Here is a 16,893-nt window from a genome sequence, read left to right as displayed (position 1 = left end):
TGTGGTCCTACTCAGGCCGGTTTTCTGCTTCCCTAACTAATGCAGTCTCAGGTCCCGCGCGCAATTGGATTGGAGCAGAAGCTGTGTTCCACTCACCAGAAGTCTTAAGATCCTGTGGCGGGTGTTGTGGGTAGCTGGCGAGTGTCAGCCGACCCTGTGCCCTAGCTACCCCGGCGCTTTTCTGACCAGAGAGGCTTGTGGCCCTACTGAGGCCGGATTTCTGCCTCCCCAACCAAAGCAGTCTCAGGTCCCGCGTGATTGGACTGGAGCAGAAGCTGTGTTCCACTCACCAGCAGTCTCAAAATCTTGTGGCAGGGGTCGTGGGTAGCTGGCGGGTGTCAGCCAACCCTGTGCTCTATCTACCCCGGTGCTGGTCCGGCCGGAAGAGCTGTTTGTTTGTTTTTAATAGAGTTATTTGAATTTCTGGAGTCCAACTTCTTGAGCTCTTTATATATATTGGATATTAGTCCTCTATCTGATTTAGGATAGGTAAAGATACTTTCCAAATGTGTTGGTGGCATTTTTGTCTTATTGACAGTATCTTTTGCCTTACAGAAACTTTGCAATTGTATGAGATCCCATTTATCAATTTTTGATCTTACAGCACAAGCCATTGCTGTTCTGTCCAGGAAATTTTCCCCTGTTCCAATATCTTTGAGACTTTTCCCCACATCCTCCTCTATAAGTTCCAGTGTCTCTAGTTTTACGTGGAGTTCCTTGATCCACGTCGACTTGACCTTAGTACAAAGAGATAGAAATGGATTAATTCGCACTCTTCTACATAATAACCACCAGTAATTACCAACACCATTTGTTGAAGATGCTGTCTTTTTTCCACCTGGTGATTTTTAGCTCCCTTGTCAAAGATCAAGTGACCATAGGTGTGTGTTCATTACTGGGTCTTCAATTTTATTCCATTCATCTACCTGTCTGTTGCTGTACCAGTACCATGCAGTTTTTCTCAAAATTCCCTGGTAGTACAGCTTTAGGTCAGGCATAGTCATTCCACAAGAGGTTCTTTTATCATTGAGAAGAGTTTTTGCTATCCTAGGTTTTTTGTTATTCTGGATGAATTTGCAAATTGTCCTGTGGGGAATTGCAGGCAGATCTCCAGTCTTGCTGAAGTCTGAACCCAGATGGTCATAATTCACCTACATGTCATGGTAGTTGGTAGTCTTTCCCTCATGCTACTGGTACTCTGGCCCCTGCCTAAGGTACCACATCCCACAGCCCCCACAACAGAAGCATGGTCAGTAGTCACGTAAGCAATGGCCCAAGCTTCTGACCTTCAGGCTAGACTCCTCCCCAGTTACCGAGCAACAGTGTAGACCATAAAAAGGGGTGCTCAGCCCCCACCTCGCTCTTTCAACCTCTTATTCCTTTGCCTCTTCCCTTTGTCTTCTTTCCTTCTCTCTCTCTCTCTCTCTCTCTCTCTCTCTCTCTCTCTCTCTCTCTCTCCCTCTCCCCCTCCCTCTCTCCTTTGTACCTTCTCTCTTTCCCCTGCATTTCTATAATAAAGCTCTTAAAACATAGAGTCTCTGCTCTGCTCTTTCAAGTTCCTCTGTGCACTCTGGTCAGTGTTGGGAACTTCTTCCCCCTTCCCTCTATCCTACAACCCTGGTGGCTTTAACAAAGTAGCTCCAGGGGGGTACCCAGGCAGGGCCGTCCCTTGATCACCCCCTGAAGAGTGGGATAGAGGAATGCCCACACAGGGATGAGTGGATAGGGTAGATAGCAGCCCTCCCATGCCTGACTGACTAGAGAATAGGGAAACTTTGGCGGGACAGTGGGCATATTTTTCCTATCGCACTCTCTCCCTAGGGCCCTGGAGGGCCCTCCATCCCCTTCTTATTTTGCTCCCAACATTGCCCTTTCTAATTCGCTGAAGAATTAATTTGGAATTTTGATGGGGATTTCACTGAATCTGTAGATTGCTTTCAGCAAGCCATTTTTACTATAATGATCATGCCAATCCATGAGCATGGGAGATCTTTCCATCTTCTGAGATCTTCTTTCATTTCTTCAGAGCCTTGAAGTTGTTATCATACAGATCTTTCACTTCCTTAGTTAGAGTCACACCAAGGTATTTTATATTATTTGTGACTATTGTGAAGGGTGTTGTTTCCCTAATTTCTTTCTCAGCCTGTTTATCCTTTGTGTAGAGAAAGGCCATTGATTTGTTTGAGTAAATTTTATAACCAGATACTGCACTGAAGCTGTTTATCAGGTTTAGGAGTTCCCTGGTGGAATTTTTAGGATCACTTACATATACTATCATACCATCTGCAAATAGTGATATTTTGACTTCTTCCTTTCCAATTTGTATCCCATTGACCTCCTTTTGTTGTCTAATTGTTCTGGGTAGGACTTTGAGTACTATATTGAATAGGTAGGGAGAAAGTGGGCAGCCTTGTCTAGTCCCTGATTTTAGCAGGATTGTTTCCAGCTTCTCTCCATTTACTTTGATGTTGGCTACCTAGTTTGATGTAGATTGATTTTATTATGTTTAGGTATGGACCTTGAATTCCTGCTCTTTCCAAGACTTTTATCATGCATGAGTGTTAGATTTTGTCAACTGCTTTCTGAGCATCTAACAAGACGATAATGTGGTTTTTGTCTATGAGTTTGTTTATATAGTGGATTATGTTGATGGATTTCTGTATATTAAACCATCCCTGCATCCCTGGAATGAAGCCTATTTGATCATGATGGATGATTGTTTTGATGAGGTCTTGGATTCAGTTAGTGAGAATTTTATTGAGTATTTTTGCATGAATATTCATAAGGGAAATTGGTCTGAAGCTCTCTATGTTTGGTCTTTGTGTGGTTTAGGTATCAGAGTAACCTTGGCTTCACAGAATGAACTGGGTAGAGTACCTTCTGTTTCTATTTTGTGGAATAGTGTGAGGAGAATTGGAATTAGGTCTTCTTTGAAAGGCTGAAAGAACTCTGCACTAATCCTATCTGGTCCTGGTCTTTGTTGTTGTTGTTGTTGTTGGGAGACTATTAATGACGGCTTCTATTGCTTTAGGGGATATGGGACTGTTTAGGTCATTAATCTGATCCTGACTTAACTTTGTTATCTGGTATCTGTCTAGAAATTTGTCCATTTCATCCAGGTTTTCCAGTTTTGTTGAGTTTAGTCTTTTGTGGTAGTAGTTTATGCTGTTTTTTATTTCCTCAGGTTCTGTTGTTATGTCTCCCTTTTCATTTTTGATTTTGTTAAGTAGGACACTGTCCCTGTGTCCTCTAGTGAGTTTGGCTAAGGGTTCATCTATCCTGTTGATTTTCTCAAAGAACCAGCTCCTAGATTGGATGATTCTTTGTATAGTTCTCTTTGTTTCCACTTGGTTGATTTCAGCCCTGAGTTTCATTATTTCCTACCATCTACTCCTCTTGGGTAAATTTGTTTCCTTCTGTTCTAGATCTTTTAGGTGTGCTGTCAAACTGCTAGTGTGTGCCCTCTCTAGTTTCTTTTTGGAGGCAATCAGAGCTATGATTTTTCCTCTTAGGACTGCTTTCATTGTGTCCCATCAATTTGGGTATGTTGTGGCTTCATTTTCATTAAACTCCAAAAAGTCTTTAATTTCTTAATTTATTTTTTCCTTGAGTAGTGTGTTCTTCAGCTTCCATGTGAACATTGGCTTTCTATTATATATGTTGTTATTAATGATCAGCCTTAGTCCGTGGTGATCTGATAGTATGTGTGGGATAATTTCAGAATTTTGTATCAGCTGAGGTCTGTTTTGTGACCATTTATATGGTTGATTTGGGAAAAGGTGCCATGAGGTGCTGAGAAGAAATTATATCCTTTTGTTTTAGGATAAAATATTCTGTAAACATCTGTTAAATCCATTCTTTTCATAAGTTCTGTTAGTTTCAATGTATCTCTGTTTAGTTTCTGTTTCCAGGATCTATTCCTTGATGAGAGTTGTGTGTTGAAGTCTCCCACTATTATGGTGTGAGGTGCAATATTTGCTTTGACCGTTACTGTAGTTAATTTAATAGATGTGGATGCTCTTGCATTTGGAGCATGGATATTTAGAATTAAGAGTTCATCTTGAAAGATTTTACATTTGATGTGTATGAAGTGCCACTCCTTGTCTTTTTTGATAACTTTGAGTTGTAAGTCGATTTTCTTCAATATTACAATGGCTACTCCAGCTTGTTTCTTTGGACCATTTGCTTGGAAAATCATTTTCCAGCCTTTTACCCTGAGGTAGTGTCTGTCTTTTCCCCTGAGATGGGTTTCCTGTTAGCAGCAAAAAGTTGGGTCCTGTTTCTGTAGCTAGTCTGTTAGTCTATGTCCTTTTATTGGGGAGTTGAGTCTACTGATATTAAGAGATATTAAGGAAAAGTACTTGTTGCTTCCTGTTATATTTGTTGTTAGAGTTGGGATTCTGTTCTTGTGGCTGTCTTCTTTTAGGTTTGTTGAAGGCTTTCTTTCTTTTTCTACGGTGTAGTTTCTGTCCTTCTGTTGGTGTTTTCCCATTATTATTTTGTCATGGAATACTTAGGGTTCTCCGTCTATGGTAATTGAGTGTTTTGCTGTATATAGTAGCCTGGGCTGACATTTGTGTTCTCTTAGGGTCTGTATAACATCTGTCCAGGATCTTCTGACTTTCATAGTCTCTGGTGAGAAGTATGGTGTAATTCTAGTAGGCCTGCCTCTATATGTTACTTGACCTTTTTACCTTACTGCTTTAAATATTCTATCTTTATTTAGTGCATTTTGGTTCTGCTTATTAAGTGATGGGGGAATTTATTTTCTGGTCCAGTCTACTTGAAGTTCTGTAGGTCCCTTGTATGTTCATGGGCATCTCTTTCTTTAGGTTAGGAAAATTTTCTTCTATAATTTTGTTAAAGATATTTACTGGTCCTTTGATTTGAAATACTCCATTCTCATCTACCTATTATTAGTAGGTTTGATCTTCTCATTGCGTCCTGGATTTCCTGCATGTTTTGAGTTAGGATCTGTTTGCATTTTGCATTTCCTTTGATTGTTGTGTCCATGTTCTCTATGGAATCTTCTGCACCTAAGATTCTCCCTTCCATCTCTTGTATTCTGTTGCTGATGCTTGCATCTAAGGTTCCTGATCTATTTCCTAGGGTTTCTATCTACAGAGTTGTCTCCCTTTGAGTTTTCTTTATTGTTTCTACTTCCATTTTTAGATCTTGGACGGTTTTGTTCAATCCCATCACCTCTTTGGTTGTGTTTTCCTGTAATTCTTTAAGGGATTTTTGTGTTTCCTCTTTAATGTCTTCTACCTGTTTAGCAGTGTTCTCCTGAATGTCTTTAAGTGAGTTATTAATGTGCTTCTCCAAATCCTATATGAGCATCATGAGATATGGTTTTAGATCCGAATCTTGCTTTTCGGGTGTCTTGGCATATTCAGAACTCGCTGTGGTGGGCTGAGATCCTCTTTGTTCCTCTTGTCATGAACCCAAAAGTCCTACATTTGTCTCCTGATTAGCCATCAGCTGCTGGCACTTTTGTTTCCCATTTACAATCAGCTTGGGGCAGGAAATCTCAGTGTCCCAATACAGGATTATCATGCAATTTGGGAACAATTTAACAGAAGTAGCATGAGAACCAATACACAATTGGGAATAAGCAGAAAAACCAAACCAAACCAAACCAAACACCAGGCTCTAAGTATTGCTTTTTTGTTATTACCCTGCATTTACTCATATGGTGAAAATAAGTTCAAGTATCCAGGCATGGGGTATTGTGGCTGTCTCTAACAGTCTCTAACAGTCATAATGACTATCTCTGACAATGCTTTTTGCTTTTCATCTTGTTTGTGCTACTCAAAACATAACACCTGTTCTTTACCACCAAAGAACAAATCCATATGATTGGTTATACTATAACACCCTTATTCTATAACAATTGACACTGTAAACTACATAAGCCCCTATCCCTAAATCCTGATTGGTGTGAAAATGAAGCTATAATTTGGAAGGAATGTTTCTGTCTGTTCCTCCTTTTTTTTTAATACTATTTTCTTTATTTCTTTATTATCTAATCTATTTTTACAAACCAGACCTTATACCCGTTGTCTTATTCAGGGTTTCTATTCCTGCACAAACATCATGACAAAGAAGCAAGTTTTAGAGGAAAGGGTTTATCGGGCTTATGATTGCATACTGCTGTTCATCACCAAGGAAGTCAGGACTGGAGCTCAAGCAGGTCAAGAAGCAGGAGCTGATGCAGAGGCCATGGAGGAATGTGTCTTTACTGGCTTGCTTCTCCTGGCTTGCTCAGCCTGCTCTCTTATAGAATCCAAGTCTACCAGCCCAGAGATGGTCCCATGCACATGGGACATTCCCCCCTTGATCACTAATTGAGAAAATGCCTTATAGCTGGATCTTGTGGAGGCATTTCCCCAACTGAACTTCCTTTCTCTGTGATAATTCCAGCTTGTGTCAAGTTGACACAAAACTAGCCAGTACAATTGACACCTTGTCATCTTGACACACAAACACATCACAACTAAGCCTCAATCCTTAGTTTCTTCTTCATCCCCAAGATATACACAACTTTGAAAGTCCCACAATCTTTATGTATTAAAAGTACAATCCTTTAAAAATATCCAATATCCTTTAAAATCCAAAGCCTTTTACAATTAAAAGTCCCTTAACTGTGGAATCCACTAAAACATTTTCTCCCTTCAAGAGGGAAAACTATCAGGGCACAGTCACAATCAAAAGCAAAAACTAAACTCCAACTGTCTAATGTCTGGGATGCAACTCATGATCTCTTGGACAACTCCAAGGGCTTGGTTCTCTTCTCCAGCCCAGTCCTTTGTAGCACACAGCTTGTCCTCTAGGCTCCAGATGCCTGTACTTTACTGCTGCTGCTGTTCTTGGTGGTCATTCATGGTCCTGGCATCTCCAAAACACTGCATGACCCCTTAATTTCTGGGCCATCAATTGCACCTGAGGCTGCACCTTCACCAATGGCCTTCTATGGTCTCTCACAGTGCTGGGCCTCAGATGCTCTGCATGATCCCTTTATGCTTAAAAACCAGTACCACCTGGGTAACTCTTACATATTACCAAGTCCAGCCACAGCACAAGGTACAACCTTGGCTATCTCTAGAACACTGCCTCTGTGCTCTCAGAAAACACTTCTCAGAAGATGCCACCTCAATGATGCTGGTCTCTTCTTAATCACTGCTAATTTTTTAGCTCCAGCTAACCAGCATCAATAGCCCCAGCAATGCAAAGTTTTCACTCTAGTAGTTCTGGTATCTTGTTAATCACAGCTGATTCTTCAGCCCTAGCTTACCAGAACCTTCACAATCCAAAACTTTAACGGCCCTGAAAAGAGTCTTTAATTTTCCCTTTGAAATTTCATAAGCCAGGCCTCCATCTTCTGCACTGTTCTCAACATTATCTTCCAAGCTCCTACACAACATCCCATAGAGTTCTTAACACAGAATGGATCTTCTAGTCCAAAGTTCCAAAGTCCTTTCACAGTCCTCCCAAAACATGGTCAGGTTGTCACAGGAATACCCCACTCCTGATACCAATTTGTCTTAGTCACGGTTTCTATTCCTGCACAAACATCATGACCAAGAAACAGTTGGGGAGGAAAGGGTTTAATCCAGCTTACACTGTCCACATTGCTGTTGATCTGCAAAGGATGTCATGACTGTAACTCAACTAAGACAGTAAGAAACATTTCTTGTATCCCCTTGATCTCCTTTGTATGATTATTTTCACAATGGTGATTTAGAAATGATTAAAGGCTTACCCATATTGAATGCATTCATAGGGTTTCTCTTCATAATGATGAAGCTTTGGGAAATCTGAAAAGGTTTCACCATATTATATTCCTAAATTTCTTTGCAGTATAGATTGTTTCATTGTGATGACTCTAGATATATTCAAAAAGCTTCACCATATTAAATACTCTTACAGGATTTTGTCTCTATTATGATTTTTTTGTGTGTCTTTGAATATGACTGACAAGTATAGGCAATACCACATGCATTACAGACATAGGGTTTCTCACCTCTATGTCTACTTTCATGTATTTGAAGATCTTATGTACAAGGCTTTGTCCCTTTGATAAATTTCATAGCGTTTCTCTCAAGTGTGTCTTCTTTTATTTACTTAGAGACTAATGTGGCTTATAAAACATTTACCACATTGCTTATATTCTTAGGGTTTCTGTCCAGTGTGTATACTTTTGTGTTGGGAGATAATTCTTTTGTACAACTGCTTTAGCTAATTAGTGATAATCAGAGGATTTTGCTCCACCTCATGTTCTTTATGGATTTGAAGATGATTGTGATGTAGAAGGGCTTTAGAACATTGACGATATTCATAGGGTTTCTCTCCTGTATGTGTTCCTTTGTATATTTGGAGGCCACTGCTTTGTGAATTAGGTGTAAAAGCACCATTGCTAACATTCAAATATCTCTCTCCTATACATGTTCTTTTATGATTTTGTTGATGACTGGGTTTTGAAAAAGTTTAACGACATTGGTTGAAATCAAAGCATTTGTCTCAACTATATGTTCTTTTTTGTGTGTAAAGATGATTGGTTTTTGAAAAAGCTTTACTATGCTGGTTACATTTAAAAGGTTCTACTGGTATGTGATCATTTACATACTTCGAGATCAATACTTGTTGCAAAGGCTCTATAACATTAGATGCCTTCATAGAGCTTCTCTTCTGTATGTGTTCTTTTATGTCTTTTGAGGTTACCACTATGTATAAAAGCTTTACCACATTGGTCACATTCATAGGGTTTCTCTCCTGTATGTGTTCACTTATGTATTTGGAAGTGATCACTTCTTATAAAAGTTTTACCACATTGGTTACATTCAAAGTGCTTCTCTCCTGTATGTGTTCTCTTATGTATTTGGAGGTCTGTACTTCTTATAAAAGCTTTACCACACTGGTTATATTCATAGGGCTTCTCTCCTGTATGTATTCGCTCATGTATTTGGAGTTTATCCCTTTTTGCAAAGGCTTTACCACATTGGTTACATTCAAAGGGCTATTCTCCTGTATGTGTTCTCTTATGTATTTGGAGGTCCCAACTTCTTATAAAAGCTTTACCACACTGGTTACATTCATAGGGTTTCTCTCCTGTATGTGTTCACTTATGTATTTGGAGGTGACCACTTCTTATATAAGTTTTACCACATTGGTTACATTCATAGGGTTTCTCTCCTGTATGTGTTCGCTTATGTATTTGGAGGTCACCACTTCATATAAAAGTTTTACCACATTGATTACATTCATAGGGCTTCTCTCCTGTATGTGTTTGCTTACTTGCTTACTTGTATGTATTTGGAGGTCACTCCTTCCAGTAACGGTTTTACAACACTGGTTATATTCATAGGGTTTCTCCCCTGTATTTCTTCGTTTATGTATTCGGAGATGACTGCTTATTACAAAGGCTTTACCACATTGGTTACAGTAATAGTCTTTCTCTCCATTATGTGTTCTTTAATGCCTTTGTCTAAGACTCTGATATGCAAAGGCTTTACCACATTGAATAAACTGAGAGGGTTGCACTGCAATACAACTTCTTTCATGCCTGCAAATACAATTGGCACATGTGAAATCTTTCTCACATTGAGTGTACTGATGAGTCTTTTTATCTGTATGAATTCTTTTATTATTTTTTTTCATTGAAAAGAGCAATCTAATGTTAACATAATATGACTTTTACATTCAAAGGTGTTCTCCTTCATTATGGATTGTTTTACATCTTTAAGGATACATGAAATGGGAACAGTACTGATTATTTGGCTCACATTTATAGCATACTTTTTCCACATAAGGTTATTCACAAATTTGAAAAAAAAAAAAACCGGAAGAACTCAGAGTGTTAGCACACTGCATTCACATTTTTTTTATAATGAGAGTATTACGACATTTGGAACATGAACAAATGCAAACAGAAGAAAATTTCTACTACCCTAATTCTTATTGTGATTTTCAGCAGTATGAGTTGGTATTTGTCCCCAGTAATGTGGGGAAACTAATTATTTATAAACTTATAGCACATTTAGAATGTCTACTCAAAGTGTGGTATACTACATATCCTCTAATTGTTCTGGAAATGTGAAAGGTGTGTGGCTTCTTTCAATACCCATATGCTCACAAGGCTTATATCCATCCTAACCTATGACATCCATATCAAAAGAGAATAACAAGTGAATAAGTTCCATTTTATATTCACACAGCTGACTGTTTTTTGTCACAGAGATGTGGGACAGAGTTAAGGCTTTACCACAAAACCATTCTTGAATCTTATGAACTGTCCATCTCATTAAATTTAGCAATGTCCTTACAAGTATATCATTAAGCTCAGATACACTATGGATTATTTGCTTATTGCAAAAATGCTCTGAGCACTCTCTGCTCTTGACTATCAATAGGTGTGCACTCTTGTCGCAGGCTCTTGACACTGCAACATTATACCATCATGAACCATACTACGGAACTATGAGCTAAAATGACCCTTTCTTTCCCATTTGCTTTCCCTAGGGTATTTTATTGTAAGAATAGCATTGAGATGTACTAATAAATTTAAACATTTTGTTTCTCTTTTGAGGATTTTTAAAAATGAAACATAAAGTATATATGGCATGAAAGGCATTGTCCAAAGAATGCCAAGTGCACACATCTCACTAGTCTATCTCTTGATGGACAGCCTCCCTCAGTCTCACTCTCTGTCAAGCATCATTCATTTCTCCAGCCAGGAAACAGCAGATTCCTACTATGCTAACCCAGGCTTGACTCACAGCTGTATATTACCTCCAATCTGAAACTAAGTCAGAAGGAGGTTATGGGACTCACAATGTTCCCAATGGGGTTGTATAAGCAAGAACCAGTTCCTAAGGGAGAGATGACTCCCTCGTAGCACTGCCTGCAAGCAGTATAGCAAACTCCAGGGATTCAGCTCCTCCAAGGCACCACCCATGTTGGGTTGCTTTGTTAGTGACTCAGCTAGCTGACTATATCAACCATAATCTGAAAAGCTCAATAATAATTTCTCTCCCATTCACTGGGCTTGAAATCACTTCAGAGACAAAGTTTTGGTTGTTTTGGGGAGTTTGAGAGAAGCAAAAAAAAAAAAAAAAGATCAAAGCACCCAGAATGAAATGGCTCCAAATGTTGGCCCAGCTAAGGTGGAAAATGAGAGGAACACTTTTTAATCTCCCTATGTCGGGACAAAAGATGAAATGTGACAGGCTACTTTCAACACCAAACCCTGCATTCCTCTCCTACCTAGCTCCCTCTCCCCTCTTGCCTCCCTCTTCCCACTAGTTCCCTTCTTAATCACTTGCCTCTGCCTCCTCCTACCTATCTCGCTGTCCTCCCCATCCTGTCTCCCACTTCCAACACTGCCTTTCACACCATGATGGACTTCCAACAATCATGGGCCAAGATAAAACTTTCCTTCACATAATCCTAAAATATTTTTCTTGGGTATTTATTCGCAGCAACAAGAAAACCCACTGATGCTCCAAAGCAATACTTGGGTGGAGCCATCTCCTATCTCTCAACATGCTCTATCTGAAAGGAAAAGAAGTTCCTTCACATCTCCCCAGGATACATTTAACAACAAACACCCCCATTAAGAACTTGCTGTAATCATTGTCCAGGGTCAGTGCCTTGGGTAGTTGACACATGAGAAGCTCCTGTGACATCTTGTGAACTGTCACTGCCATGGAGCCAGGATCCAACCTCAGTGTTGGGAAATCAGAGCTGGTGCTAATGTACAGACTTCAAGGATGTGCCTGTCTAAGATGAAAAGTGGATGCAGGAATGACAAGGGCAAAAGTGACAGAGTTTGCCCAAAGAAAAACAAAGCAGGGGCTTCCCATAAAGCTAGCTTGCCATTCCCCTCTTACCCCCTCCCTCTCCCATTCCCTGAAAATCCCACAAATCAGGAAGGTTTTGGTTGCCCTCTTGTGGCGACCTCAAATATTGCTCAATGTTTTTTGGTTGAGTCATGCAGGTGGTACCAGCTAGAAACAAGGTGTGAAATAAAACTATTTTAAAGGTTTCTGTGTTTTCAAATAATTCATTTAACTTATTAATAAGAAAATCTACCAGTGATTTTATTTGTTTAAAATACCCCCGTGTTCGGATGTATTGCAGGTCATCACCATACTTGATTTCAAATTATGCTACAAAGCTGAAGTAATAAAAGTCAGAATGGTACTGACACATAACCAGACACAGATTGAACCACTGGAATAGAAGATCCAGATATAACTGCATAAGGTCACATTATCTCTGACAAAGACACACACACACACACACACACACACACACACACACATACACATACACACACAAACACACACATTCATACATGAACCCCACTCACATGCTCTCACACACATACATGCACATGTTTATGCACCTGTCACATGCAGAAACATACACACATGCATCTCCCATTCTCGGTCACAAGCTCACACCCACATATGCACACATACTTACACATAAACATGCTAACACACAAATGCACACCACATACCTGACCATCACTTGCACACATGCTCCCTTCCACACACATACAAACACATACACACAAGAAACTCTTTCCCCCACATGCTCACACAAACACAAATGCACCCCCAAAACAACTTCACAGATAGACATTCAGACATGCACTGCCCCATATTCTCATACACACATTCACACATGTAACCCAAGCACATTTGCTCACACTCACATGCACAAACACCCACAAACACCAGATGACACACATACATGCAGACATGCACAGACACACACACACACACGCATATGCATGTGCAAACCGCATGCTCACACATACACATGCACCCTACCTACATGCTCAAACACAAACAGGATCACATACATCTCCACACACATGCAAAAACACATCCCCACAGTCATACACATTCCTACATGCACCCCTACATCTGACAATCAATATTCAGGAAAAAGAAACCAATCTTTTCATCCTGCACAGAACTTAATTCCAATTGGCTCAAGGACATCAACACAGGACTTTGTACTCCAAGGCTGCAGCAGAAACATCAACAAATCTGCATCAACATAGAAGTACAGGAGAGGAATTTGTAAACAGGACCCTGGTGCTGCAGAGGATGAGAGCAATTACTGACAAAGGGGACCCTATGCAGCCGAACTCTGAAGTGTCAGATGAGTGAAGAGGAGAGGCTCACAAGACAGGAGAGGCATCTCTGCCAGATGCTCATCTGAAAGAGAATCATAGATAGAATATACAAAGAACTAAAAAGAAAGTCTAACCATTAAGAACCTTTAAAAATAAATGAAAAAAAAAAAAAACGGGCCCAGAGTGGTTAAAGAGATGACTCAAAGAGTACTTTGGGGACAAAATTTTGTTGACTATATATGCCTGGATTGATTTTTGGGCTCTCTTTTTACCAGGCTTCTCCTGGTTTGTAGAAATGCTATTGCTGATTTTCTATCCAGGGTGTCTTTGAGGCGGGTCCACACAGGAGAGCATGTGGGTTACAGAAGGAACAGAGGTTCTTGGACAGGATCCCTTCAGTCCTTCATTCTCAGCCAGGAGGTGGAGCTGATCCTCAGTCCTCAGTGCACCTTTCCTGACAGAGGAGAGTTGGCCTATAGGGAGTGCTCTGACCCATGAACTCAGGAGAGAGCTGGTCTCCCAGGAGTACTGACAGAGGCTAACAGACACACAGAAGGAACAAACTCCAGTCAGAGACAGCTAGAACATCTAACACTAGAGATTATCAGACGGCAAAAGGCAAACATAAGAATCTTACCAACAGGGAGGGACACTTCATACTCATCAAAGGTAAAATCCTCCAAGAGGAACTATCAATCCTGAATATCTATGCTCCAAATACAAAGGCAGCCACATTCATTAAAGAAACTTTAGTAAATCTCAAAGCGCACATTGCACCTCATACAATAATAGTGGGAGACTTCAACACACCACTTTCACCAATGGACAGATCATGGAAACAGAAACTAAACAGGGACACAGTGAAACTAACAGAAATTATGAATCAAATGGATCTGGCAGATACCTACAGAACATTCTATCCTAAAACAAAAGGATATACCTTCTTTTCAGCACCTCATGGTACCTTCTCCAAAATTGACCACATAATTGGTCACAAAACAGGCCTCAACAGATACAAAAATATTGAAATTGTCCCATGCATCCTATCAGATCACCATGGACTAAGGCTGATCTTCAATAACAAAATAAATAATAGAAAGCCAACCTTCACGTGGAAACTGAACAACACTCTTCTCAATGATACCTTGGTCAAGGAAGGAATAAAGAAAGAAATTAAGGACTTTTTAGAGTTCAATGAAAATGAAGCCACAACATACCCAAACTTATGGGACGCAATGAAAGCATTTCTAAGAGCAAAACTCATAGCTCTGAGTGCCTCCAAAAGGAAACTAGAGAGAGCACACATTAGCAGCTTGACAACATACCTAAAAGCACTAGAACAAAAGGAAGCAAATTCACCCAAGAGGAGTAGACGGCAGGAAATAATCAAACTCAGGGGCAAAATCAACCAAGTGGAAACAAGAACTATTCAAAGAATCAACCAATCAAGGAGCTGGTTCTTTGAGAAAATCAACAAGATAGATAAACCCTTAGCCAGACTCACTAGAGGGCACAGGGAAAGCATCCTAATTAACAAAATCAGAAATGAAAAAGGAGACATAACAACAGATCCTGAAGACATCCAAAACACCATCAGATCCTTCTACCAAAGGCTATACTCAACAAAACTGGAGAACCTGGATGAAATGGAGAAGTTCCTAGACAGATACCAGGTACCAAAGTTGAACCAAGATCAGGTTAATGATCTAAACAACCCTATATCCCCCAAAGAAATAGAAGCAGTCATTAATAGTCTCCCAACCAAAAAAAGCCCAGGACCAGATGGGTTTAGTGCAGAGTTCTATCAGACCTTCAAAGAAGATCTAATCCCAGTTCTTCACAAACTATTCCACAAAATAGAAACAGAAGGTACGCTACCCAACTCATTTTATGAAGCCACAATTACTCTGATACCTAAACCACAAAAAGACCCAACAAAGATAGAAAACTTCAGACCAATATCCCTTATGAATATTGATGCAAAAATCCTCAATAAAGTTCTTGCTAACCGAATCCAAGAACACATCAAAACAATCATCCATCCTGACCAAGTAGGTTTCATCCCAGGGATGCAGGGATGGTTCAATATACAGAAATCCATCAACGTAATCCAGTATATAAACTCAAAGACAAAAACACATGGTCATCTCGTTAGATGCAGAAAAAGCATTTGACAAGATCCAACACCCATTCATGATAAAAGTCTTGGAAAGATCAGGAATTCAAGGCCCATACCTAAACATGATAAAAGCAATCTATAGCAAACCAGTAGCCAACATCAAAGTAAATGGTGAGAAGCTTGAAGCAATCCCTCTAAAATCAGGGACTAGACAAGGCTGTCCACTTTCTCCATACCTATTCAACATTGTACTTGAAGTCCTAGCCAGAGCAATTCGACAACAAAAGGAGATCAAAGGGATACAAATTGGAAAAGATGAAGTCAAAATATCACTCTTTGCAGATGATATGATAGTATATATAAGTGACCCTAAAAATTCCACCAGAGAACTCCTAAGCCTGATAAACAGCTTCGGTGAAGTAGCTGGATATAAAATTAACTCAAACAAATCAATGGCCTTTCTCTACACAAAGAATAAACAGGCTGAGAAAGAAATTAGGGAAACAACACCCTTCTCAATAGTCACAAATAATATAAAATATCTTGGCGTGACTCTAACTAAGGTCTTATGTTTTGAGGAGCACAATGAACAGCAGAAAGCATTGTTACAGACAGTAATTACGTTTTCAAGAAGAAAATATGAGTAAAGTGAGGTTGGATCTCTCAAAGACCCTATGCTTGGAAACTTAAACTTAGTTTCACCATATGAGTAACTGCAGGGTAATAACAAAAGGGCAATACTTGTTTTCTCTTCTGGTCTCAGGCACTGAGGGAGCCGCTGGTTACCCTCAGGGCAGCGTGCAGGTCTGGGGAAGCCCAGAACTGATCTCGTGTATTTCCTGAAGGTGCAGACATGGCCAAGTCCAAGAACCACACCACACACAACCAGTCCTGCAAATGGCACAGAAATGGCATCAAGAAACCCCGGTCGCAAAGATACGAATCTCTTAAGGGGGTTGACCCCAAGTTCCTGAGGAACATGCGCTTTGCCAAGAAGCACAACAAGAAAGGCCTAAAGAAGATGCAGGCCAACAGTGCAAAGGCAGTGAGTGCTCGTGCAGAGGCCATCAAGGCCCTGGTGAAGCCTCAGGCCAAGCCCAAGATGCCAAAAGGCCCCAAACTCAAGTGGCTGGCTTTCATCACTTACCCTAAGCTTGGGACGCAGATTCGAAGCTACATGGCCAAGGGTCAGAGGCTCTGCCAACCAAAGCCTAAGGTCCAAACCAAGACAGGGGCCAAAGCTCCAGCTAAGGCCCAGGCTTCAGCTCCAGCCCAGGCTCCCAAAGGTGCTCAGGACCCCAAAGGTACACAGGCCCCTGTGAAGGCCCCATAGAAAAGGCTCCTACCAGTGTGAAGACAGAAGGACTGCTGTGACACACTTCCCCACACACTATTTGCAGATGACCAGTGTCCTATGCTGCTCTTACAAATAAATTCAGGCAAGATCTGTTAAAAAAAAAAAAGGCAATACTTAGGGCCTGGTGTTTGGTTTGGTTTGGTTTTTCTGCTTATTCCCAATTGTGTATTGGTTCTCATGCTACTCCTGTTAAGTTGTTCCCAAATTGCATGATAATCCCGTATTGGGACACTGAGATTCCCTGCCCCAAGCTGATTGTAAATGGGA

At 40.3% G+C, this 16,893-nt stretch overlaps 1 pseudogene; it reads left to right on the top strand.

Moving 5' to 3' along the window:
- Positions 1–16,092: 16,092 nt before the first annotated feature.
- On the top strand, positions 16,093–16,602 carry LOC147005704 (large ribosomal subunit protein eL29 pseudogene; annotated as a pseudogene).
- Positions 16,603–16,893: the final 291 nt, after the last annotated feature.

This window comes from Mus caroli, unplaced genomic scaffold, assembly GCF_978045245.1.
Source record: "Mus caroli unplaced genomic scaffold, Mus_caroli_1 scaffold_2, whole genome shotgun sequence".
NCBI lineage: Eukaryota > Metazoa > Chordata > Mammalia > Rodentia > Muridae > Mus > Mus caroli.
This window is presented reverse-complemented; position numbering and strand designations above follow the sequence as displayed.